At 46.4% G+C, this 24,997-nt stretch overlaps 1 protein-coding gene across 1 annotated transcript in view; it reads right to left on the bottom strand.

The window, feature by feature from the left end:
• Nucleotides 1-24,787, bottom strand: part of LOC126259298 (uncharacterized) — a 252,725-nt gene extending 227,938 nt beyond the window's left edge. Inside the window, exon 1 of the mRNA XM_049955964.1 lies at nt 24,671-24,787. The gene's annotated coding sequence lies outside the window, so the exon portion shown is untranslated. The remainder of the gene's footprint in view (nt 1-24,670) is intronic.
• Between the last annotated feature and the right edge of the window lie 210 nt (nt 24,788-24,997).

The following is a 24,997-nucleotide window of genomic DNA, read 5'->3' as shown; positions in this document are numbered from 1 at the left end:
GAGCACGCAGAAGTGCCGCATCACGATGTTGCATAGACTCGACTAGTGTCTGAAGTAGTGCTGGAGGGAACTGACATCATGAATCCTGCAGGGCAGTCCATAAATCCGTAAGAGTACGTGGGGGAGGAGATCTCTTCTACACAGCACGTTGCAACCCGTCCCAGATATGCTCCATACTGTTGATGCCTGAGGAATTTGATGGCCAGCGGAAGTGTTTAATCTCAGAAGAGTGTTCATGGAGCCACTCTGTAGCAATTCTGGACGTGTGGGGTGTCGCATTGTCCTTCTGGAATTGTCCAAGTCCGTCGGAATGCACAGTGGACATGAGTGTATGCAGGACAGGATGCTTACGTACGTGTCACCTGTCAGTCATATCTAGACATATCATGTGTCCCATATCACTCGAACTGCACACGCCCCACACCACTACACAGCCTCCAGCAGCTTGAACAGTCCCCTGCTAACATGCAGGGTCCATGGATTCATGATGTCGTCTTTATACCCGTACATATCCATTCGATCGACAATTTGAAACTAGACTCGTCGGACCAGGCAGCGTGTTTTCAGTCATCAACAGTCCAATTTTGGTGTTGACGGATCCAGGCAAGGCGTAAAGCTTTGTGTCGTGCAGTCATCAAGGGTACATGAGTGGGTCTTCGGCTCTGAAAGCCCATATCGATGATATTTCGTTGAATGGTTCACACACTGACACTTGTTGATGGCCCAGCATTGAAATCTGCAGCAATTCGCGGAAGGGTTGCACTTCTGTCACGTTGAACGATTCTCTTCAGTCGTCGTTGATCCCGTTCCTGCAGGATCTCTTTCAGGGAGCGGCGATGTCGGAGATTTGATGTTTTACCGGATTCCTGATATTCACGGCACACACGTGAACTGATCGTAGGGGAAAATCCCCACTTCATCGCTACCTCGGAGATGCTGTGTCCCATCGCTCGTGCCCCGACGTTCAAACTCACTTACATCTTGATAGCCTGCCATTGTAGCAGCAGCAACAGATCTAACAACTGTGCCAGACACTTGTTTTCTTATAGGCGTTGCCGACCGCAGCGCCGTATTCTGCCTGTTTACATACACTCCTGGAAATGGAAAAAAGAACACATTGACACCGGTGTGTCAGACCCACCATACTTGCTCCGGACACTGCGAGAGTGCTGAACAAGCAATGATCACACGCACGGCACAGCGGACACACCAGGAACCGCGGTGTTGGCCGTCGAATGGCGCTAGCTGCGCAGCATTTGTGCACCGCCGCCGTCAGTGTCAGCCAGTTTGCCGTGGCATACGGAGCTCCATCGCAGTGTTTAACACTGGTAGCATGCCGCGACAGCGTGGACGTGAACCGTATGTGCAGTTGACGGACTTTGAGCGAGGGCGTATAGTGGGCATGCGGGAGGCCGGGTGGACGTACCGCCGAATTGCTCAACACGTGGGGCGTGAGGTCTCCACAGTACATCGATGTTGTCGCCAGTGGTCGGCGGAAGGTGCACGTGCCCGTCGACCTGGGACCGGACCGCAGCGACGCACGGATGCACGCCAAGACCGTAGGATCCTACGCAGTGCCGTAGGGGATCGCACCGCCACTTCCCAGCAAATTAGGGACACTGTTGCTCCTGGGGTATCGGCGAGGACCATTCGCAACCGTCTCCATGAAGCTGGGCTACGGTCTCGCACACCGTTTGGCCGTCTTCCGCTCACGCCCCAACATCGTGCAGCCCGCCTCCAGTGGTGTCGCGACAGGCGTGAATGGAGGGACGAATGGAGACGTGTCGTCTTCAGCGATGAGAGTCGCTTCTGCCTTGGTGCCAATGATGGTCGTATGCGTGTTTGGCGCCGTGCAGGTGAGCGCCACAATCAGGACTGCATACGACCGAGGCACACAGGGCCAACACCCGGCATCATGGTGTGGGGAGCGATCTCCTACACTGGCCGTACACCGCTGGTGATCGTCGAGGGGACACTGAATAGTGCACGGTACATCCAAACCGTCATCGAACCCATCGTTCTACCATTCCTAGACCGGCAAGGGAACTTGCTGTTCCAACAGGACAATGCACGTCCGCATGTATCCCGTGCCACCCAACGTGCTCTAGAAGGTGTAAGTCAACTACCCTGGCCAGCAAGATCTCCGGATCTGTCCCCCATTGAGCATGTTTGGGACTGGATGAAGCGTCTTCTCACGCGGTCTGCACGTCCAGCACGAACGCTGGTCCAACTGAGGCGCCAGGTGGAAATGGCATGGCAAGCCGTTCCACAGGACTACATCCAGCATCTCTACGATCGTCTCCATGGGAGAATAGCAGCCTGCATTGCTGCGAAAGGTGGATATACACTGTACTAGTGCCGACATTGTGCATGCTCTGTTGCCTGTGTCTATGTGCCTGTGGTTCTGTCAGTGTGATCATGTGATGTATCTGACCCCAGGAATGTGTCAATAAAGTTTCTCCTTCCTGGGACAATGAATTCACGGTGTTCTTATTTCAATTTCCAGGAGTGTATCTTTGTATTTGAATACGCATGCCTATACCAGTTTCGTTGGCGCTTCAGTGTAAATTTAACGGTAACTGACATCCCTGAGACAACTTCGGAACATTCTTTGTGAACAAACCGGACGTGATACAGAGCAGCGACAGCCCCAGGAGCGCATAGACACCCGCGGCCCTGTTCGCTCTGGCGATGCGCCATGCGTTGTCGCGCACTCTCGCGACATGTAACGTGAATGCTAATGCGCTAAAGCAGTGTGTTGTGTAAAGAACAACAAAAAAAGAAAACGCAAAGCCGACTACCGAAGTCCGTAACAAACATCAGCACACCGGCACCTGTTCTCATTTCTGCTTTACACAATTCATATAACGTATTAATCCCGCGGTAAATGATAAAATATCACACCTACAAATCCATGATCCGCCCCATCCTTTGTTATGCCAGCATCGCTTGGATTTCCGCTCCTCCCCGGTTCTATACAGCCCTCCAAATCCTCGAACGCCATGCACTCCGCCTCGCCTTCCGCATCCGCCTTCCATCCCCCACGCGCATCCTCTACGACCTCATCCCCTTCCCCCACCTTCTCCTTTTCCTTGAACACATCCGCACACTATATATTGTCCGCCGCCTTGATCCCCCTCACCCCCTGGTGTCTCCATTCCTCTCCACTCCCAACCAGTTGCCGCACCTTTACCGTTGTGTCCCTCCCTCTCTCCATCTCCACACCCTCTATCTCCTTTCCCAACGCAACTTCCGCCATCTACCCCTCCCGGATGATGAACTTCGCCCTGACATCTACCCTTCCTACCAACTCTAACCCCCCTCTTCCTGCCTCCTCCTCAGGGCTCCCTCTCCTCCCCCTACCACCTCCTGAGCGGCTTTCCCCTCCTACTTCCCCTCCATCTCTTGTGCCTCCTTTCAGTGTCTCTGCGCTCCCTCCTGCCCTGTCTTCCCTTTTCCTCTCCCGCCCCACGTGTCTCCTGCTTCTTCGTGACCCCACGGTTGCCCCTCCTCTCTTCATCCCGCCGCTTCCTCAGCTGCCCCATGCTCTCCCCTCCTTTTCCATCCTGTCTGACCTTTCCCTCGGCAGGTCCCACCTGGTAGTTTTACTCTTCGTCGTGTGTGCTCGAAGTGGGTTTTAAGTGTGTTGTTTCGGAGTGTTTTTAATACTGTGGCCAACTTTTAACCTGTGCATTCGCATTCAGTGTCTTCTCTGTGTTTCAAGAATCGCCAACTGTGTTTTTTAACTTTCTGGTGACTTTTTTTTTAACTGTCCCCCATGAACGTCTACATGTCCATGTCTTTTTACCTTCATTTTCTCCCCTTACTCTGTTTTATGTTCCCCTTTTTTCTCTCCTTATGTATGTATCATTTTATTCTTGTTTTAGTTGTCGTGTCTCTCGGCTGAAGAGCGGCGGATTGTGCTGTTGACAGCCCTCCCCTGCCCATATGGGGCAGGGGAATGAAATCACAATAAAGAAAAAAAACAAAAATGATAAAATAGGATTCCACAATGTAATGGGCACTGGCAGAAAGCTAGGTGTGTGGGACCTTGGGTTTCGATCATTGTGGTACGAAATGTGTTATTCTTTGATGCGAGGTACTGGGATGCTTGTGCACTGAGGGGTCGGTGAAGTACACGCACCGTATGGTAGTCACGTAACTTGTCTGCCCTAACTGGCCTAACGAGGTGTATGAAGCCCTGACACGGTCATATCGACGAATGTCGTAGATGTAACGGACACAGGCATTCGTGGTTAGATGTGACCAGTTGAATGCTGGAACAGGGGCGAGGGTTACTTACTGCCGTCGGAATGGTCGATCTGAGTTAACGCCGTGGTCGGACAGTGGGCTTCGCAGGCAAATAAACAACGCGCGGCGCCAGCAATAAGGTGGTGTCCGGTGTGTGTCCACGCGGATCTCTGTCTCCCTCTCCCTCTCGCTCTACCTCTCCATCTATCTCATCACTCTGAATCCTGCCGATTAGCTGTCTACGTCGAGAGGCAGCTAGTAAACACTACGAAACTCAACGCAAGGTGCACCACAGCGCTATCCGCGTATATTCAACAGGCTCCTGCCGTTGGCAGAGACATTCATCAAGCGTAGCGGGAACCAGCGTCCAGCACAGGCCTGTGGCGAGCGCTCGTCCTTGTGGACTGGGCTTCTCGTTCCCTGTCAGGACGGACGGTGTGCCCGTAAGTAGCAGATTTCCGCCGGGTGAAAGTGCGGCGGCGAATTCCGCGGGTAACGAACCGCCGCACAGCCAACGCCCAGCAGCCGCGAGGTCGCAGCTCTCCACTCACTGCTGGAGGTCCCCCTCCTCTAGCTGGCCTGCGAGCGCTCCTCACATTATGGGAATTGTCTCACAGAATTCTCAGTGCGGTAAATAAAACTTTACCCTGGCACCAGCTGTAAGCTGTCGGTAGCGGTCTCCCTGGGGCAGTTAGCTCACTTACACAAAGCGACATTTGACTTTATCCGCCGGCCGTGGTGGCCGAGCGGTTCTAGGCGCTACAGTCTGCATCCGCGCGACCGCTACGGTCGCAGGTTCTAATCCTGCCTCGGGCATGGATGTGTGTGATGTCCTTAGGTTAGTTAGGTTTAAGTAGTTCTAACAAGGGAACCCCACCATCGCACCCCCCTCAGATTTAGTTATAAGTTGGCACAGTGGATAGGCCTTGAAAAACTGAACACAGATCAATTGAGAAAACAAGAAGAAGTTGTGTGGAACTGTGAAAAAATAAGCAAAATATACAAACTGAGTAGTTCGTGGGAAGATAGGCAACATCAAGGAGAATGGGAACGCGGGAGCGCTGTGGTCTCGTGGTAACGTGAGCAGCTACGGAACGAAAGATCCTTGGTTCAAATCTTCCATCGAGTGAAAAGTTTAATTTTTTATTTTCAATTTATGTGACAAACTCTTATGTTTTCATCACTTTTTTGGGAGTGATTGTCACATCCACAAGAAAACATAAATCGGGCAAGGTAGAAGAATCTTTTTACCCATTCGCCAAGTGTACAAGTTAGGTGGGTCGACAACATATTCCTGTCATGTGACGCACATGCCGTCACCAGTGTCGTATAGAATATATCAGATGTGTTTTCCTGTGGAGGAATCGGTTGACCTATGACCTTGCGATCAAATGTTTTCGGTTCCCATTGGAGAGGCACGTCCTTTCGTCTTACTAATCGCACGGTTTTGCGATGCGGTCGCAAAACACAGACACTAAACTTATTACAGTGAACAGAGACGTCAATGAACGAACGGACAGATAATAACTATGCAAAAATAAAGAAAGTAAAATTTTCACTGGAGGGAAGACTTGAACCAAGGACCTCTCGTTCTGCAGCTGCTCCCTCTACCACGGGACCACGGCACTCCTGTGCTCACATAGTCCATGATGTTGCCTATGTGGCTCATGGACTACTCAGTTTGTATATTTTGCTTATTTTTTCACAGTTCCACACAACTTCTTCCTGTTTTCTCAATTGATATGTGTTCAGTTTTTCTAGGCCTATCCACTGTGGCAACTTGTAACTAAATCTGAGGGGGGTGCGATGGGGAGGTTCCCTTGTAAGTTCTAGGGGACTTATGACCCTCAGCAGTTGAGTCCCATAGTGCTCAGAGCCATTTGAACAATTTTTTTTTGTGCGTGCGTGAGTGCGTGCGTGTCTGTGTGTGAATGCCTACGTGCATGCGAGTGCGTGCGTGTGCGCGTATTTTGCAGCAGTACGCCTAAACATCCATATCACCATTATCACCATCATCATCATATCATAACGGAGTGGCATCATTGATACGACAATAGGCAAATGTGTTGTTCGTTAATTAATCGAACTGCCGCTCCGAACAGGCAACACGTTTTGCTGGAAGGCAATACAGGATGATCCACGCCTTCCTAGCGTCCCACGGAGGAAACGCCTACAATAGTACTTCTAATACGGCTGTGCCTCAGACGGGGGAAACCGGACCGACCGCTGTCTGATTGGCGCGGCAGAGTTCCGCCTCCGAACTAACGTTATTAACGCCTCGTACCAAAACTGACGATTCTGCACCCGCACACCTGCGCTTGGTGCCGTTACTCCACAAGCCAATCAAAAGTGCCAGTTTCAGTATTAACGATGCTTCTGATTATATAGTAATATAGATCACGTATACTACGTTACTGTACCTGTTGAAACGTTCGTTCCGGCTACCCTCAAGCTTCTGTGGCGTCTCGCCAAGTCTCAGTTGCGGAGGCGGTCAGAACCCGTACACCCTTAGCCATGTGTGACGCGCCAGACGAATATGCGTCGTATTGCTCCGCGGATCTACGGAGAAATCTTTACCCCCACACGCGGAACAACCCTCTGCACTGCTACGCCATTAAATCAGTCTGAATAAGGATCACCAACCTCGCTTTGACAAGTGCAACAGGCTAAAACTGTCACTATTCTGATACCACTAATCAGAGTCCTGTAACAACCTAATCACCTTCCGAACGATTCCGAAATCCAACCAGTGAACTGGAAAGCGTAGGCCGCTGACACACCACATCCAGGTGGCTGCTAGCACCTTCCGCCGATTGTCTCCACAAATACAGAATAGGAATACGAAACATGAACACCCTTCAAGTTTTCGCGGGAACAAATGGAATTTATTGGTCTCAATAAGGCCTTGCCGAGTCGGACTAATTCGTTAAATACCGCATCCAGCTACCGACTACCTACTGATCCGACGCTTCGATGAGCGACCTCTTCTTGCAGAGCACATATTCACTAAAACGCAAGAAACGCGTGAAAATCGGAAGATTAAGCAGAATTCCGCGCCCGAGGATGGGAACACACTCTGAGTCTTTCAGTGGTTCCTGTACTGGCAGAATAAAAACTCCACTCCCGTCTTGATACTGTATAACCAACACTCGTAAAACTTCACTTTTGCCCACGGCCGGCCGGCGTGGCCGAGCGGTTCTAGGCGCTTCAGTCCGGAACCGCGCGCCTGCTACGGTCGCAGGTTCGAATCCTGCCTCGGTCATGGATGTGTGTGATGTCGTTAGGTTATTTAGGTTTAAGTAGTTCTAAGTTCCAGGGGACTGATGACTTCAGATGTTAAGTCCCATAGTGCTCAGAGCCATTTGAACCATTTCTTCGAGATCCACGAAGAAACATTCCATCATATCAACTTGTAAGAGGTCCATGACTAAGGAATTTATTGCTAGCGCACTCGAGCAGATGTAACTTTGATGGATTGCTCACGCGCTGCCTGCAATGTGTATGGCACAGTAGAATTGCAGACCAGAGAGCAGTGTCGGCAGCAGTAGGAGTAGTAGCTCCGGCAGTAGGAGTAGGAGTAGCTAGCAGTCTGGTGTATGGAGTTGGCTGGGCAGGTCGTGGGGAGCGATGGCTGTGCCTGAGCGATGAAATATGAGGTGAAAGCAAAAATTATTATTATTATTTATTGCCGCGCGAATATGTAATTGGCAACATCTGATATTGTACCATTGTTAAGTCCCATGTAAATTGTTTTGGTTGGCAGGAGAGCCAACACCGTGTTACTAGAGGAGACCGAAAGGCACGCGTTTTAGCCTACGCAGGCTGGCGTGAGGTCTGGAACAGGACAAGGAAATTAGAATTTAAAAAAAACGGACGTAGCTGGTGGAATACTTAACTTTAATCCGTTAATGGTGAACATCGGTCTTGACGGTACATGATTCAATATCAATAGTAACTGATAATGGCGCCTTGCTAGGTCGTAGCAAATGACGTAGCTGAAGGTTATGCTAAACTATCGTCTCGGCAAATGAGAGCGTATTTTGTCAGTGAACCATTGCTAGCAAAGTCGGTTGTACAACTGGGCGAGTGCTAGGGAGTCTCTCTAGACCTGCCGTGTGGCGGCGCTCGGTCTGCAATCACTGATAGTGGCGACACGCGGGTCCGACGTATACTACCGGACCGCGGCCGATTTAAAGGCTACCACCTAGTAGTGTCTGGCGGTGACACCACATAAATGTTTTTAAAAATCTTTTAATAATAATCTTTCTTACAAATATAATTTTTGACAATCATTTATTTGAATTTAAAGGTTTCACAAATTTCTCCTATCCGTGGTCATCCCAATTATCGTAAATAAAATCAGTTGTTTTGCATACATAACAAACTCTAGTTTCCAGCATTGCACTGGGCTGTGCCAGAAAAATTTCGTATTAGGAGCAGATATATACGCGTTATCTGGCGACTTAATTGAGGCAAGAATTTTCAGTTTATTGAGAATGACTTTTCAGGGCCGTGACGCAGCATTGCTGACGTCCAGTTTCACCAGTTTAGGTTCACAGTCACTTAATTATTGAAAGGTTATATATGAGTCACATTTTCATTGGGAGGTAAGTCACATTTTTATTCCGAGGTTAAGGAAATAAACTGTTGGGAGGTTACAAACTCTATACCGAAAAAAGGCGGGGCAACAGAGGAACACGTGAGATACATGCTGCGTAAATACTGTATAAGACAACTGACACATTTAAGTTGACATCCGCAGCCAGAGAGAATGGCTGTTTTCTAGGTACGGTACCGCGTCACAGTGTAAAGAATTCTCACTGATGAAACTAATGTTTCGGTTACTGCTGCAGCGGCGTGCACATGGGCGTGTACGCAGAAGAAGGGTACCCTAATCGTGGCCGAAATGTTAGTTTCATCACTGATAGTTATCTGAAGTATGACGCGGTATCATACCCAGAAAAATTCCGTGTTAACAGGAGCACTGCGTACCCCTGTAACAGAGCAGGTCGTACAGAACGTCGGCTTACAGACTCGGAGGCGGACTGGCGACGGTTCGCCTGGCACACCGGCCAGCCAGCCTCTGGTTCCTGGACTATTGTTCACGCTCTTGAAGGAGCCTTGGGCTGGTCGCCGATCTCCGCCTCAGAAAATACGGTACCGTACCCAAAGGGGCTAAAACACCATAGTTTTCACTATTCCAATCACGTCTTAAGTTACAAGGCGACAGGAAGTGCATCTGTCCACAAAGAGAAAGCAAAATATGGAAAACAGCAGACCTTGTGCTGTGGGGCAAGATGTGGGAAACAGGCTAAGAACGGGAGCAATGGATCGCATGAGCATATGTCCAGCAAAGTGTGGTGATTTTTACTGTACACTGTCTCTGTTTGTCACACAGTATTAGAGTCGCGGGGAAGCAATATGGCACAGCGAACATATTTAGATGACATAACACGTGACTAGCTTCATAGGTACGTTTTATGCCTGTTACAGACTGCACGAAGGGGGGCCGGGTACTGAATGTGAAACGCAACGACACTTCGCAGCCAACGAGGAAGTTCTAGGACAGAGTTGGCCGTGATCGGCATATATATTAAGGGAAACCAGATTCAGATTAGACAGCCACAGTTTCAGAGGACTGCCTCTTCCTGGTGCAGATACGCTTCTGTCTTGTACACTGGTCTCCAAAATTAAAGGAACAAACCCGCAAAGGAACAAACGGAAATGTTGTAAGGCTGCGTTTATTTTGCGACAGAACGATATAAATAGGTGATAGCAAAGTAGGAACAATGTAAAGAACATAGAACGTAAATAACTGCGACATGCATAATTGTAGACGAAAATATTCTTCGTCTTTTCTACCTTAAAAGATTTGCAAACACATTTCGACAACTGGTTAATGTGCTCACTGTGGGGTGTGACCACCTCTGGCAGGAATACATGCCTGACAACGACACAGCATGCTGTGAATAACGTCATCAATGTCTGTTGAGGCAATAATGCCCATTCTCCCTCCGAAGCTTCTCGCAGGTCTTAGAGACTGGTTGGTGAATGCTAACTTGATACAACCCGTCTCCCTAGTGCACCCCAGACGTGCTCTATGGTACTCAAATCGGAAGACCGGGCAGGTCATGCCATGCGTGCACATCTTCCGTTTCCAAAAAAAACATCAGCCACTCGTGCTCTGAGGTCGAGCATTATCGTCCATCAGTACGAAATATGGGCGCACAGCATCTCGCAACAACCGCACATGAGGTCCCAAGACCTGACACCAGTTAAACACGTCCGATTCACCCGTACAATTTCATGAAGAAACGTTCGAGTGACCAACATAATCCCTGCTCACACCATTAGCGATCCTCCTCGATATCGGTCTCTTTCCACGATGTCTTGAAATCATGTTCCACGTTCCCTTCAGATACGAATCCGTCGAGAACCACTCTCCAGCCCAAATCGAGACTCATCTGTGAAAAGAACATTGCCCCAGTGTTCGACTGTCCAGGTGGCATGTTGACGGCTCCACTCTAGACGTTCCCTTCTGTGAAGACGCGTCAGGGGCACACCTGCAGCAGGTCTCAGACAATGAGGCCACTTTCTCGAAGCCTTCTCTACACCGTTTGCCTCGATACATCCTGTCCAATGGGTGCTGCGAGATCAGATGCCAGTTGCTGCGCGGTACTAAGGCGGTACCGTCGCACCTTCACAGCAAAATAGCGGTCCTCTCTTTCTGACGTCACGTGGTGGTCCCTGCCTTGGTCTTCGTGATATAGTTTCGGTCTCTATAAATTGTCGCCACGTCCGAGAAACAACAGAATGATTCACGTTGAGCCATCACGCCACATGAGCTTGCTACTGTCCTGCTTCCATTCTTCCCATGGACCCCCACCGCAGAGAGCCTGGTAGGCGTCCATATTGCACTGTCTGTGACTGCCTACACAGCAGTTGTGGATGTGGGGCTACCCGGATGCTCTGACGTCATCGTTGGCGTGGTTTCCCGTTGACCGAAATACCATCTTCTGTGCAGACTACGATGGTACGACATCTGTTAACGGTTTGTATGGTTATATCGTGAATTAGACACAGAACGGAGAAGTAGCGGTTTGTCGCTTTAACTTTGGGCACCAGTTTATATGGATATGAGATGGAGCCATTCTCGTTACGGCAAGTGAGTCAATGCAACAAAACTGTATTGAGCATGTATTGCGCTTGTTGTTGTATTTGTTATTACTTTGAGTTGATCAGCAACGAAACAATGAAAAAGAATCGCGTTATTGTTGTGAGCATTGCGACACTGGTCTGTGAGTTCATGTTTTGAATTTACATCACACAAAACGAATTATTGACATATGTACACTTTATTTCAATCTGTCGAACTCAACAAACGAACGAACAACCAAAGTAGTGATGAGAATTAAACAAGATATGGGTAGTTGTCGACGAGGGCGAGAGAGCAAAGTAATATTTGCGCAGCCCAAGTCGACACTCTGCTCGATGGCTAATGGGAGGGGTCACTGACCTCAGCCAACAAGCGTTGTCAGTTTGGGCTGCGCGAATAGTAGCAGTCTGCCCTGGGGACTAGCCACCCTAGTTAGTTACGCCACTGGCTACGACCTAGCGCTACATAGTTCTCCTGCCGAAAGACGTCCGACCAGCAAAGCACTCGATGTGCTGGAGACCTCGCTACGGCCCCTCGCTCACGCGCCTCACGTCGCGCCGGGTATTGTTGACTCCGAGAGGAGGCTCTGTGTACTCGGCGGCTCGCCAATGCATTCTCCTCACACAAAGGAGTAGCATGCTGATCGTGACTCGACCCATATAAAGTGGAACAGTGCTTTGATCACAGAAGAGTCGTGGTTTAGCCTCAAGAATAATGATCGCCGTCGGTCGAACCCTTATGACATCCTACAACCCTGACTATTAAATGCAAAGCTACTGATATCGTGACACCAGATTTTCTCACCTAGGACGCCTTCGTTGACAGATGAACGCACCCCACTATATGTGACGAAAACCTCTCGGGTTTCTAGCAGTGTTAAAATACAGCGACACTTCGAGGGCTGTCACACTCATCATCTTTGGTATTTCATCACTGCCTCCCGGCTAGAAACCCGAGGGTTTTTCATGTACAGTGTGCGCCAGGAAAGTCTGCATTCACACACACCAATGCACGTGTTTCCTACGGATATTGAGACGACGGCGGACCATAGCAATGACGCGACGGTGTGTGGACCTTTTACGTTGTACTTATGGCCCTGGTTGCCATTTGACTGACTGTTATACCCAAACAAATATGGATGGCCTAATATACGAGCACTTGCAACATGAGAACATGACGTGTCTGATGCAACACGTCAAAAGCATTTTTTGTTCTTGTATTTCTTTCCTGAACAGCATCCGGAAAATTCGGACAGATGGCGAAGTATATTGTAAAGTAGGGTGACTAAGTACAAAAACAATCTAATTGATGTTATTTATTACGTTCCCTAGTAAAACATGACAATCTGTGACATTATTTCAGATTCGCACGGAACGAGTCTAAATAATGCAAATAAACTGACAAGGGAACCTCCCCATCGCACCCCCCTCAGATTTAGTTACAAGTTGCCACAGTGGATAGGCCTTGATAAACTGAACACATATCAATTGAGAAAACAGGAAGAAGTTGTGTGGAACTATGAAAAATAAGCAAAATATACAAACTGAGTAGTCCATGGACCACATAGGCAACATCATGGAGAACATGAGCTCAGGAGCGCCGTGGTCTCGTGGTAGCGTGAGCAGCTGCTGAACGAGAGGTCCTTGGTTGAGTCTTCCCTCCAGTGAAAATTTTACTTTCTTTATTTTTGCATAGTTATTATCTGTCCGTTCGTTCATTGACGTCTCTGTTCACTGTAATAAGTTTAGTGTCTGTGTTTTGCGACCGCATCGCAAAACCGTGCGATTAGTAGACGAAAGGACGTGCCTCTCCAATGGGAACCGAAAACATTTGATCGCAAGGTCATAGGTCAACCGATTCCTCCACAGGAAAACACATCTGATATATTCTATACGACACTGGTGACGGCATGTGCGTCACATGACAGAAATATGTTGTCGACCCACCTAACTTGTACACTTGGCGAATGGGTAAAAAGATTCTTCTACCTTGCCCGATTTATGTTTTCTTGTGGATGTGACAATCACTCCCAAAAAAGTGATGAAAACATAAGAGTTTGTCACATAAACTGAAAGTTAAAATTTTTCATTCGACGGAAGATTTGAACCAGGGACCTGTCATTCCGCAGCTGCTCACGTTACCACGAGACCACGGCGCTCCTGCGTTCCTAGCCTCCTTGATGTTGCCTATGTTCCCACGAACTACTCAGTTTGTATATTGTGCTTATTTTTTCACAGTTCCACACAACTTCTTCCTGTTTTCTTAATTGATCTGTGTTCAGTTTTTCAAGGCCTATCCACTGTGCCAACTTATAACTAAATCTGAGGGGGGTGCGATGGGGAGGTTCCCTTGTGAGGAAAAAATTGAACGAACAGAATTTCCTTTAGTAAAAGTTATTAATTCCAGATTGTGCAATGTATTATTCATTGAACTGCGCTAACCAAAACCAATCTGTTATTAGCATTGTTAGTTTTCTTTCTTACTCGAAACAAATATCAAATGGCAAAGTCTCCTCTTTAGTGCTGGCACTATGGAAGAGCACTGTAATTACTGCGTGGTTCTAAAAAACGAAATGACTGTTCTCAAGGTGACATAAAGTCGAACGTGATCTTAGTTAATGCAGGTTGTCCTCAGTCAAAACAGTTAGTTGACGTTCCGCCAGAATTGTGTTCGGAAACATCAGTCAAAACAGTTAGTTGGCCTTCCGCCAGAACTGTGTTCGGGAACAATCACAAATGTAAATCAAGTTCCTTCTAGCGAGTTTAAACGTGACATCATTCGAGAACGAGGCCAACAGCAACGCGCTCGTGGTAATATTTCTTACGAGATAATGCCGTCATTAAAGATTAAGAGTCTGTACTGAACTTTCAGGTAATTACGTGAGAGGAGAAACCTTGCAGAAGTGCAAGTGAACCATGAACCACCATACTGCACAGTAACAATATCCGTCACCCCGCGACGAGGTGACTGCTCACCTGGTATGCAGTAGCCTAACCATAGCTGACACACGCTCATTCATCGTAGAATCGGCTGAAAATATTTGTAATTGTGTCAATATAGTCACGGAAGATGTGTGCCGTGTCAAACAACCGTGTGAGGTCTGTTTATTTTCCTGATTACGATGTTAATGTATCTGAGAAGAAAGTAGAGAATGCGTGAAAAGCCGCCTAAAACGCACGCAGAAATTTTCTAGAACAACGCATCAGTTTAGTTAATATTGTGCAGGGATTTGGTTTGGTTCTTCCACAAATCCACGTTTCGTATTCATATCAACGATTCACGCAAGTACTAGTGCAGTGAGTTGACGTTGCGATAGGTAGTTCTGGTGGTGGAATAAAGGTTAATCAATAGCACGAGAGCAAGCAGAAACATTTTAGTCCGGGATCGAAACAATGAAAAAGTGACTTTTTTAATATTGTTACAGCTTGTGTAATAACGCGCCAAAAATCTTCATCTGGAGAATACTTTACTTTATTTGCTTGCCTGAGGTGTAGGTTTTGTTCAAGTACTTAACCTGAAATACCATACCGTTATAAAACACTTCGTTTTGACAGCTTACAGCCAATAGCAATTCAATTAAGGTTTATAAAGAGTCCAACAGTTACGAAGTAGGCAGCTCAATTCAACGTGCTCTTTCAAGACCATCTGCGCACTTGAAAACATCGAAAAATAGTGAATTACAGCCAGACCTCTCGAGGAGACCATCCCTTTCAGCTGATCCCCTATCTAAACAATCATATTTTTAAGGAACGGAAATAAACTTTCGTAAGACCACAATGCATCTTTCTCCCCTTTAAGATGACCACTCCTTTTTCCGACCAACGTCCACTCTATAACTAACATGTCTGCCCTTTAAGACGACCACAAACAATCAAAGAAGACGGAATTACAATACCGTATAACTGTAGAGCTTCTTGCTGACAATGTAACGCAACAATCTCTAAAATTTCACTGTCATTTGTGCTTCTAACATCAAATATATCTGATTTTTCCGCTGTAGCGAACAGTCATGGCTACTTTAAATAAAAGAAAGCTTGTTGTTCTTTCACTAGAATTTCTGTTATTACAAAGAGCGAAAAAGGAAAATCTTAGCATCAGTGAGCGAATGAGTTTCACTCTGGAAAAAGCCAAATACACAGTACAATTGCAAATCGCGGCAGGTATGTTAAGGAATGGGAAGGAAACGCCAACAAAAATTCAAGTAGAAGACGGTGGCAACCGTTTGAAGACGGTAATAATGCTGTTTTAGAGTGGTTAATAAAGCACTTGCCAAAGGTTGTCTACTAGTGAACCAATGCCACAAGAAAAAGCTCTTAAACTTGCTTCTGATCTTGGAATTTCTAATTTCAGTGCAAGCAGCGGCTGGTTGGGCCGATTTTGTTTTCGACACAGTGTCTTTTCCCAGCTCCCTGTGGAAAAAGAGCAGAAGTTAATCAAGGTGTTGTATTCCACTGGAAGTCGAGGCTTAGTGGCTATTGTGACTGTGACATTTACAACATGGATGAAACTGGTCCATTTTTTAAAGCTATTCCAGACAAAACACTAACTGTGACGGGTGATCTGTGCAAAGGCGGCAAAATGACGAGACAAAGATTAAAGATAGGTCTTTGTGCTAACTTTGTGATGTGAAAATGAAGAACCACTAGTGATATATGTAGCAAAACGGTGTTTCAAAAACAAAGTCATTTCCTTGCTTCGCATCTCTTGGCATGCAAATAAACATGCATGCAACATGTGTGATGTGACTTTTTCATTCATGGTTAAATAACTTAAATTCAAAAATGAGCATTCAGAAACGTAAAATCCTACTTTCCGTCATTAATACACCATGTCATTACAGCGAAACGTTGTCAAATGTGGAAGCAAAAATTTTTTCCTGCCCACACAGAATCGTGTTTCAGCCTCTTGACCAAGAAGTGATCCGGTCTTTTAAATTAAATTAGAAGCTTCTGCATTCCCTCGTTGCGAAAATGTACGACACCACATCCGTGTATGACCTAGCTAAGACTGTGACTGTAGGTGACGCTTCAGTTGGATTTAATGTGCACGGAATGAAGTGAAGAGCGAAACAATTAGAAATTGCTTCATTAATTCTGGTTTTCAGTCTTCACAAAATGTGGACCTTGGAGAAGAAGAAGGTGGCGATCAATCAGTAAACATACTGTCACCTCTGTGATGCTGCCAGTGTTGAATTGCACATTTCTACACTGAACGAAGAAACTGAATGCTTCAATAGTGTGACAATTGGGAAGATGTCGTTGCGGAAGTGAAACGAGATCCTCAGTGCAGTTACAACCAAACCAGTGATAGTGACGAAGACGCAATTCCTGTAGAAGTAAACATCTCGGGTGCTGCCTTACATAGTATTGCTAGACACAAGTTCCTTGCCTCTGAACTTTCCAGCCAGAAGGTGACGTACGTTCTGAGGTGGAAAAGGAATGTGAGAATGTGACTGTAAACAAATATCTGAAAAAGTTTGTGCAGGTGCCAATTACGTAAAAGATTAGGTACGTACTGTATTATTATTACGGTTATTGAAACATTATAAGAGCTTGTTCTTCACTGTAGCAGTTGTTGTCATTAATTCTGTTTAAATGATTACGTTAAGCATCGCATTTTACCTTGATCGCCCTTTTAGAAGACCACCCCTCCAGACGACCATTTTCTCACAAAAATTCAAGTGGTGTGCTTAAAGAGTTTCACTGCATATTACTGTGGGAAGTGTGACAGGAATATGAAACAGCTTACGCTATAGCCAGATCATAAGAAAGAGTACGGTGCATTTAGTCAGAAAAGTTAACTATGAAAGCGCTATGGGCGAAAATGGTGTCGTATTTACCGACTGGTGACCAAAAGAATGTTTTCAGCTATGGCTGAACTGTTTACAAAATAATATAACGGACACGATAAGCCAGCGTGTTTCTGGGAACGAAACGAGGGTCTGCCACGTAACGCTATAAACGAAATAGCAGTCAAAGTTTCTTGCGGAGGCAACAGAAAAAAAACTAAGCAGATCTCATTTACTGGACAAAATTAAGGCCAGTGTTTTGTGCAAAACGGATGCTTGTCATTGTTTACCCTGCAAAGATGAAAAAATTATATGACTGGTCCTACACTGTATTTTGTGAGCCAACATGGTTAAAAATACTTGTATTGAGAGAGAAAAGGAAACCTCTTTAATTAAGACAGTTAATCTGCCCGAAAACGTGTTCTAGCAGTTGGAAAATTATGGAATGCGGAATAGGAATTGTTGGAACATTTGTTCACCACATATGACAATCTCTAATTATCATACTACTGCTAATGTAATCAAACATGTTATAAAAATGAATTCTTTAAAAACGTCGGACAAAGTGCATTGAGTTAGACTTCCTCGTTTTTAATAATAAATGAAAAGCACCAGTTTGCTTTTGTTTTAAAATATTACTTTTATTGCTAACCGGTTTTCGGCTTAAAAGGCCATCTTCAGACATTTCCTCGTTTTTCTTCTTTTTCTGCATGTAAGTAATTGCTAGGCACTTGCCATTTTCGAGATCCGTCTTTTTACCGGTCTTCTTCTTCCTTGATGTATTTATCTTAAGACTTTGCAAGATGAGCTTCGACTGTTCCGACTGCGCCGGCCGCGGTGGTCTAGCGGTTCTGGCGCTGCAGTCCGGAACCGCGGGACTGCTACGGTCGCAGGTTCGAATCCTGCCTCGGGCATGGGTGTGTGTGATGTCCTTAGGTTAGTTAGGTTTAAGTAGTTCTAAGTTCTAGGGGACTTATGACCTAAGATGTTGAGTCCCATAGTGCTCAGAGCCATTTGAACCATTTTTTGTTCCGACTGCTAATATGTACATTTTATTCTGCTTTAATTGGTTCGTGCAGTAGACGCTCAGTTTCTTCGTAATGTCGTAATTTCTAATTCTGTCCAATCTGCTACATCTTTTCTCCATTCTGAGAAATTTAATTTCTGTTGCCTGTAGCCGCGCGGGATTAGCCAAGCGGTCTTAGGCGCTGCAGTCATGAACTGTGCGGCTCGTCCCGGCGGAGGTTCGAGTCCTCCCTCGGGCATGGGTGTGTGTGTTTGTCCTTAGGATAATTTAGGTTAAGTAGTGTGTAAGCTTAGGGACTGATGACCTTAGCAGTTAAGTCCCGTAAGATTTCACACACATTTTTTTGTGTTGCTTCTGTTTTAGTCTCTTCCTTTTTTATTTATGACTCGCGATTCACTTTCCTGTAATGTTGAAAGTCACGGTCTTACAATATGTGAGCCGTCTCTCTCTCCGTGTTTTGTTTTTCACGCACCTGTTTATTGCTACATGTAAGTTGAAAACTAAGGCAAGTTTTCCTGCGTGAGATTTCACCTTTTGCTGCTGGAGACATTCTCCAGGGCTATGGAGGTACTTGTTTGATTCTCCGACAGTAATATATAGATCTTGTTCCATATATGAGGACATAAATTATTACTGAGAAAAATGTGCACAATATCTCGACATGGTAGTGCTCCTTGTTTTGGATGGAAATAAAAAATTCAAGAAGCTCTACAGGAAGGGAAGGAGCGTGGAATTTTAAAACGAAAAATAGAGTGCTGGAAGGTGAAAGTTATAGGCTACATTTTTAGACACAACACCTTACAGGTTATTGTATTAAAAGACAAGATATTCGGGTAAAGGTCTAGAGACCAAGAATTATGTAGAGATCAAAGCTGTAGCAATTGTTCGAGTAAAATGGCTGCTTCGACAATGCGTAGCATTCAGGAAATGAAAGAATTGTATTCGGAAGTCCGACAGAGTTAAGAAGAAAGACCACCATCAGCAGTATTAGTAGTAGTGAGAGGCGATGGGAACTTTTCAGCTGGTGGGATGTGAGCGGCAGGCAGTGAAGGTAGGGGGAACTCCGTACTCGCGGCACGAGAGGTGAGTCCTCCGCCTCCGCCGCGTTGCCACACGGCCCCACTTTCTACGGACACACACGCCGCACGCCGCGGGGCGTCAGCCACGCACGCATTCTCCCTCACCAGGGCTTCCAGCGCCGTTCTCATCATGTTGTCTTTTAGTGGTATCTCAGTTTCAGTTCTTCTTCGAATGTACCGCATGCACATGCTTCAAACAACAACAACAAAAAATTTAAAAAAATTGTTCTGAGCACTATGGGACTTACATCTGAGGTCATCAGTCCCCTAGAACTTATAACCTAAGGACATCACACACATCCATGCCCGAAACAGGATTCGAACCTGCGACCTTAGCGGTCGCGCGGTTACAGGCTGGAGCGCCTAGAACCGCTCGGCCACACCGGCCGGCTTCATACATCAAATAAAATTCAATCTCGGTTGGAGATATCTAAACATTCATTTCAGAATGATACTAAGCAAAGTACGAGTAGTAATTCCTATACACTGTCCAGTCACATTAATGTGACCACATGTCAAAAGCCTGAGTAACCACTTTTTGCGCCGCGGACGAGAAGGAAGAGAGACAATGAAGTCCTGGAAGGTACCGGCAGGGATGTGCAGCCGTGCCGACTACAGTGCCGTAGTCAATTTTACTCCGTGCCGCGGTTGAGGATCCATTGCGCGAAGAGCCGGGTCGAAGTTGTACCACATAAGTCTTGATTGGGTTTAAATCAGTGGGTCTGGTGGGCAGAAGATTTCGGTAAACTGACCTCGCTCTTTCGAGCCACGCACGCACAGTGCGAGCTGCGTGACACTTGCATTGTCCTGGTGGTAGAGGCCAGCGTACTGCAAGAGCGGTGGACCTTGTCCTCAAGGATGGATGCATACTTGCCTTGATCCAGCGTGCCTTCCAGAATGACGAGCTCACCCAAGGAATATTTTTATTTATTTATTGCGGCTCGAAGAAACCCAGGAAATACCGCCAAATCATCCCTCAGACTATAACGCTCCCTCCGTCGGCCTGGACTGTCCCGACAATTGTTGCACGGCGTAAACGGCAAAGGCCCTTTGATCGAAGGAACATAATACGTGATTTATTTGAAGGGGCCTACTTTTGCCACTAAGTTGACGTCCAACTGCGATATTGGCGTAGAAATTTCAGCTTCCTTCGCAGACAAACAGCGGTCAGCATGGCCTCCTGCACAGGCCCACGTGCAGCGACGTTCGCTGAACAGTCGTTGAGGAGGGACTGTCGGTGGCCCCTCGGTTCATCTGGGCAGTCAGTTGCTCGACAGTTACACGTCTATTCACCCGTCGACATCTCGTTCACCCCTGTCATCTATGGCCCCTGATGGACCACGGTTGCCTCGGCGCTGGTTTTCGATAGCACAGTGTATTTTAACCATGGCAGCACGCGAACAGGTAACAAATTTAACAGATTCAGAAATGCTTCCAGCCTTGGCCCATAAGCAAATGATCGTCCCATATTGACATGAGATAAATCGCTGCGTTTCCGCACTACGACAATGTCTGCACTGTTTTCGGCGACCTCTGAACACGGTTTATATACACTGCAATGGCACTGCCGCCACCTGTGAGTGCTTATTGTATGTTGACGTCGAACATAGGTGGTGGTCACGCTGGTGTGACTGGACCGTGTAATTTTGTAATGGAAACATTTTCGCCTACAGACATGTAATTTCTAGTTAGTTTTCTCAATGGAATCATTATTTTATTTGATATCTCGCGAAAGGGAGACTATCGTAATACAAAATGTCTAAATTATTGCCGTGAAACTTCTCGAAGAAAAGCAACTTTGCTAATGTGGAGCTGAAGTTTGTTAAGGTAGCGTAAGTTCAACGTTGTCAGGCTGTGTTGATAAGGAAGTGGAGTTCAAACATCGCTGTGTCAACAGAGATCTAAAAAAATGTTCAAATGTGTGTGAAATCTTATGGGATTTAACTGTTGAGGTCATCAGTCCCTAAGCTTACACACTACTTAACCTAAATTATCCTAAGGACAAACACACACACCCATGCCCGAGGGAGGACTCGAACCTCCGCCGGGATCAGCCGCACAGTGCATCAACAGACATCGACTTCACATCAGTACAAGTTCTATTTTTTCATGTATTTTATTTATTTGAGAAAACTTTCATTGAGAGTTGAAAATGGCCTTGCCATAGAGCTAACAGCGGTTCCCGCCACATCACCGAAGTTAAGGGCTGTCGGGCTTGGCTAACACTTGGATGCGTCTCCGTCCAGATGTGGCGAGTGCCGGTGGCAAGCGGGGTGCCCTCAGCACTTGTGAGGCCAATTGAACAGCTATTGAATTGAGAAGGAGCGACACGGGTCATGAAAAGTGACAACGGCCGGGAGAACGGCGTGCTGACCATACGCCCTTATGTATCCGCATCAGGTCTAAGGATGGCACGGCGGTCGGTCGGCAGTTGGGCCTTCAAGGCGTGTTCGGACTGTGTTTTTTCTTTTATTGACAGTTGACATAACAGAGTATTCCACTTTTCACGAGATATGAATTGCCGTTAGTTGGTGCATCGTCTCCTTAGAAATCCTATAGTTGATCTTGAACCCCTCTAGCAAAATACTGGCCCCTTTGTGTATTACCGTTTGCTGAAAACCTCGTTTAGATATATCGAACTGATTCTGAAATAGGAAGGGTGTTATAACTTGGAGGGTAAACTGTGTGCAATACGTGTTTGAGGAGAAATTTGCGGCTTTTGCAGATACAAAGTGACTAACTCGCCGCTGATAATAAAAATGATTTAGAAGTAATTTGGTGCTTCACGTAAAAGAAAGGAAAGAAGAGCAGGGTTTAATGTCCTCTCGACAAGGAGATTATATGAGAGTGCGAACAAGCTGGGACTGTGGATGAAAGAGGAAGGAAACGGGGCACGCCTTCCTCCAAGGCGACAGGCCGGCACTGACCTTACGCGTTTTATGGAAACTGCGGAATACCTACTTGCGCCAAATAATGCCTAACCCCCTTACCCAGAGGCATCTTCCTCATTACTCGGAAGGAGAACCATTGCGTGGCAGGCGTTTCCAGAATGAGGACGAGGTGATTTTCTATGTGGAACGTTTCCTGAAAGCCAAAATGCAGACTCGTACGATCAGGGTCCGCGGCAAGTCATCAGTCGTCGGGAAAACGTGTGTATCGTTGGGCCTTCAAGGCCAGTTCTGACGGTGTTTTTTCTTTCATTGACAGTTGGTATAACAGAGTATTCACTTTTCACAAGATGTGAAAAGTATTTAAACCGACAAACTCTGGGAGGTTGTAGGGGACATCAAAATAAATATTTTTCCCTAATGCCATTTTTTCCTATGAGGATTATTCAAACCGGTGGAGGGCATGTTACGCTATTCAGTTGATAGAGGCCGTATTACGATCTTCAGGTGTTAGAGGGCGTATTACGATCTTCAGTTGTAGGCAACTGCTGTCCACCAGTGCAGTAGTGCATTGTCTCTGTTAACTGATGGAGCGATACACCTGGAGTGAGTACAATGATATGGTTGGTGCGTACTACGTAGCGCACCACAACGGACGTGCTGCACAGCGGGTTTATCAAAAACAATATCCTAATCGCCGTATCGTGCATCATACGACGTTTGCTGCTGTGTACCAACGTCTGCGTGAGACCGGGTCATTTAGCAGATTACCTGGACAGGGACGCCGTCGCACGGTAAGAACGCTGCAATTTAAGGAAGCTGTCTTGCACCATGTGGAGCGGCATCCTTCAATGAGCAGTCGCGCAATTGCACGTAACATGGGGACGAATCAGAACGAATGTAAGAACATTCCTTCGAGACCAATTGTTACGTCCATTTCACTTACAGCGTGTCCACAACATGGAAATAGTTGATTATCCACCCAGAGCACAGTTTTTATAGTGGTACCTGGGACACTGTGAAATGCATCCTACATTTCCATCCTCTGTGTTGTTTACCGGGGGTGATGGTGTCTTCAACATGCACAATTCGCATGTTTGGAGTGAGGATAACCCACATTCCACAGTTACTAGCGCTCGTCAAGTGCGGTTCTTCGTTAATGTGTGGGTCGGTGTTGTTGGGGACTGTTTAATTGGGCCGTATCTGCTACCTAGTTGTTGCCTTTTGGTCATAAAAAAATGGAAAAGTGTTTGTTGGTTTAATTAATTTGGCGCGAGAGAAATCTTCCTCTACCAGTTTAAGGGGCTCCGGAAAGGCTCAAAATCATGAAAAGTTCAATTTTTACTTTTTTTGCGTTTTCTGAATCTGCAGACTATTACCTTTTAATAGATATATAATTTATTCAATTCCGAAGACTACAACTATTTTTAAATTTTTTTTGAAATGTGTTCTACATGGGCGTGACCCACTGTGGCGCTGTTAAACTGCTGTCAAATGGTGTTATTATTAACGTCCGTGTTCATCAGGTACATTTTAGTGATTCACTTTGGTGTGTATGATGCTGTTGCGACTTTCAATGATGGCAACATTGTAAGGTGCAAGGTATTTAGAAATATGGGAATGAAGATAGGTTCTAACATGGTACGAGCGATGCTTGCTTTAGACAAGGAACGCCTTCGGGCTGCAGACAGGGCTGTAAAGAGTCTAGAAATACAAGCAAGAGTAAACAGGAGGAGGAACAAGAGGAAGCTGGAGGAGGAGTTTGCAGAGGATGAAGATAATCCATCCTATGGACCTGGAATGCACTAAAAAGTTAATCCAAGCTTTGTCGCTCGATTCCCAAAACTTTTATTTTCTCATACTAATTACATGTTTTCTAAGGATCTTCCAAACATATTTGTTTCAAACTTTCAGTAAATGTTACACAGTACATTCTGCATAATTTAACACAGCCTTTTTCCAAAAAACTGTATATTTTTGAATATATAAATAAAAAATTGCAAAAAAATGTTGTGAATTTTCATTACAATTGAAAAAAAAATCATCTTTAATAACTGAACTAAAATTGTGTAAAATCCCTGTGTTAAGTTGTAGCCCATATTCCAATAAATAATCTGTAAAAAGTTCAACTTCCTACCTCAAATACTTTGTGAGGAAAGATGTAATTTATAAGCGTTATTTTAACATTGCAAGTATAGGGCGTTCCGGAGCCCCTTAAATACTCATCATAGGAAAAAAAATACTTTAGGGAAAAATATTTGTTTTAATGTCCCCTACAACCTCCCAGAGATTGTCGGTTTAAATACTTTTCACCCTGTAGGGTGATATGTAGAAGAAAATTAACACCAAGTTCCGTGACGGTAGTTGGACGTTTTCGAGGTGATAGTTGAAGCAGCCCTAGTACACAGTAGCTACGTCTACGTACACATGCTGGCGGCTGCTGGGAGCTAGGCTGCAGAGAGTCTGGTACGCGGCACTCACCTACAGGCGGCCGGCCCGGCGTCTGCGCTGCGGCGCGTGTCAGCAGGGCAGCGGCGGCGCCATGGCTGTGGCTGCCGTCGCTCCGGCTGTGGCTGTGGCTGGGAGCCGCACACCTGTGGCAGAAGGCACGCGCCGCGTCACTGGCGGGCTGTCGTGAGCGGCGGCAGCAGCAGCAGCAGCTGGGGGCAGCGGCGCAGGCACACCCGCCGCCAGCGCACAACTGCACGCGGCGGCCTGAGGGCGCAGCAGGTGCATTCAAGCAGCTCACAGGCGTACGTTCATACTGCATTCAACCAACTCAACGGGCATACGTAACTAGGGAACTCA

This window comes from Schistocerca nitens, chromosome 5 (genome assembly GCF_023898315.1).
Source record: "Schistocerca nitens isolate TAMUIC-IGC-003100 chromosome 5, iqSchNite1.1, whole genome shotgun sequence".
Taxonomy (NCBI): domain Eukaryota; kingdom Metazoa; phylum Arthropoda; class Insecta; order Orthoptera; family Acrididae; genus Schistocerca; species Schistocerca nitens.
This window is presented reverse-complemented; position numbering and strand designations above follow the sequence as displayed.